Here is a 2,500-nt window from a genome sequence, read left to right on the forward strand (position 1 = left end):
GGGCCCCTGGAAGTCTGAAAAAAAAATTTTCACCGACCCCCAAAGGGGTGTTGGGGGGGGGCTCATGAAGCCTCCGGAGCGAAAAAAAAAAACGGAAAAAAGGATCGGGCCCACCCGAGGCAGGGGAGTCAGTAAGGGAAAGGGGACGAGGCGGACCGGAGCCGAGTGCCTACGGCCATACCGGACGGAAGGCCCCCGATCCCGTCCGATCTCGGAAGGTAAACCGTCCCGGGCCTGGCTAGTACTTGGATGGGTGACCGCCTGGGAATCCCAGGTGCCGTAGGCAGCTTTTCCCGCTGCGAGCCAGCTCTCTCCTTTTCTGGGGAACAAGGGCAGGGTCGCCCTGCCAGGGGCCCTGGGGCTGAAGTCCCTGCCGGCCACCAGGTCAACCCGGAGCCTGCCCCTCTGCGGCCAGCAGGTCAACCCCATACCGGCAGGGGGTTGACCTGGTGGCCGGGAAGCAGAGCGGCCAGCAGGTCAACCCCATACATTCAGCGGGTTGACCTGGTGGACGGGAAGGAAAGCGGCCAGCAGGTCAACCCCATACTTTCAGCGGGTTGACCTGGTGGCCGGGAAGGAAAGCGGCCAGCAGGTCAACCCCATACATTCAGCGGGTTGACCTGGTGGCCGGGAAGGAAAGCGGCCAGCAGGTCAACCCCATACATTCAGCGGGTTGACCTGGTGGCCGGGAAGGAAAGCGGCCAGCAGGTCAACCCCATACATTCAGCGGGTTGACCTGGTGGCCGGGAAGGAAAGCGGCCAGCAGGTCAACCCCATACATTCAGCGGGTTGACCTGGTGGCCGGGAAGGAAAGCGGCCAGCAGGTCAACCCCATACATTCAGCGGGTTGACCTGGTGGCCCGAAAGCAAACCGGCCACCAGGTCAACCCGGAGCCTGCCCCCGCGGGCAGGGGCCAAGCGGACCCCCCTCCGCCCGGGCTTGCCCTGCTCCGAGCCGGGGCTTAATCCCCGTCCGGCCACCAGGTCAACCCGGAGCCTGCCCCTCTGCGGCCAGCAGGTCAACCCCATGCCGGCAGCGGGTTGACCTGGTGGCCGGGAAGGAAAGCGGCCACCAGGTCAACCCCATACTTTCAGCGGGTTGACCTGGTGGCCGGGAAGGAAAGCGGCCACCAGGTCAACCCCATACTTTCAGCGGGTTGACCTGGTGGCCGGGAAGGAAAGCGGCCAGCAGGTCAACCCCATACATTCAGCGGGTTGACCTGGTGGCCGGGAAGGAAAGCGGCCAGCAGGTCAACCCCATACATTCAGCGGGTTGACCTGGTGGCCGGGAAGGAAAGCGGCCAGCAGGTCAACCCCATACATTCAGCGGGTTGACCTGGTGGCCGGGAAGGAAAGCGGCCAGCAGGTCAACCCCATACATTCAGCGGGTTGACCTGGTGGCCGGGAAGGAAAGCGGCCAGCAGGTCAACCCCATACATTCAGCGGGTTGACCTGGTGGCCGGGAAGGAAAGCGGCCAGCAGGTCAACCCCATACATTCAGCGGGTTGACCTGGTGGCCGGGAAGGAAAGCGGCCAGCAGGTCAACCCCATACATTCAGCGGGTTGACCTGGTGGCCGGGAAGAAAAGCGGCCAGCAGGTCAACCCCATACATTCAGCGGGTTGACCTGGTGGCCGGGAAGGAAAGCGGCCAGCAGGTCAACCCCATACATTCAGCGGGTTGACCTGGTGGCCGGGAAGGAAAGCGGCCAGCAGGTCAACCCCATACATTCAGCGGGTTGACCTGGTGGCCGGGAAGAAAAGCGGCCAGCAGGTCAACCCCATACATTCAGCGGGTTGACCTGGTGGCCGGGAAGGAAAGCGGCCAGCAGGTCAACCCCATACATTCAGCGGGTTGACCTGGTGGCCGGGAAGGAAAGCGGCCACCAGGTCAACCCCATACAGGCAGCGGGTTGACCTGGTGGCCCGAAAGCAAACCGGCCACCAGGTCAACCCGGAGCCTGCCCCCGCGGGCAGGGGCCGGCATACCCCCGTCCGTCCGGGGTCGCCCTGCCCCGGGCTCCGGGCTTAAGTCCCGAGCGGCCACCAGGTCAACCCGGAGCCTGCCCCCGCGGGCAGGGGCCGGCGGACCCCCGTCCGTCCGGGGTCGCCCTGCCCCGGGCTCCGGGCTTATTCCCCGTCCGGCCACCAGGTCAACCCGGAGCCTGCCCCCGCGGGCAGGGGCCAGGCGGAGCCCCGTCCGTCCGGGGTCGCCCTGCCCCGGGCTCCGGGCTTAAGTCCCGAGCGGCCACCAGGTCAACCCGGAGCCAGCCCCCGCGGGCAGGGGCCGGCGGAGCCCCGTCCGTCCGGGGTCGCCCTGCCCCGGGCTCCGGGCTTAATTCCCGTCCGGCCACCAGGTCAACCCGGAGCCTGCCCCCGCGGGCAGGGGCCAGGCGGACCCCCGTCTGTCCGGGGTCGCCCTGCCCCGGGCTCCGGGCTTAATTCTCCTCCGGCCACCAGGTCAACCCGGAGCCTGCCCCCGCGGGCAGGGGCCAGGCGGAC

General features: G+C 67.1%; 1 non-coding gene across 1 annotated transcript; it reads left to right on the forward strand.

Annotated features, from left to right (window-relative positions):
- The first annotated feature begins 167 nt into the window (after positions 1–167).
- LOC141979078 (5S ribosomal RNA) lies at positions 168–286 on the forward strand. Its single transcript, XR_012636507.1, has one exon. It is a non-coding gene; the product is annotated as a 5S ribosomal RNA (ribosomal RNA).
- The last annotated feature ends 2,214 nt before the right edge of the window (positions 287–2,500 follow it).

This window comes from Natator depressus, chromosome 28, assembly GCF_965152275.1.
Source record: "Natator depressus isolate rNatDep1 chromosome 28, rNatDep2.hap1, whole genome shotgun sequence".
In the NCBI taxonomy this organism is placed as follows: Eukaryota; Metazoa; Chordata; order Testudines; family Cheloniidae; genus Natator; species Natator depressus.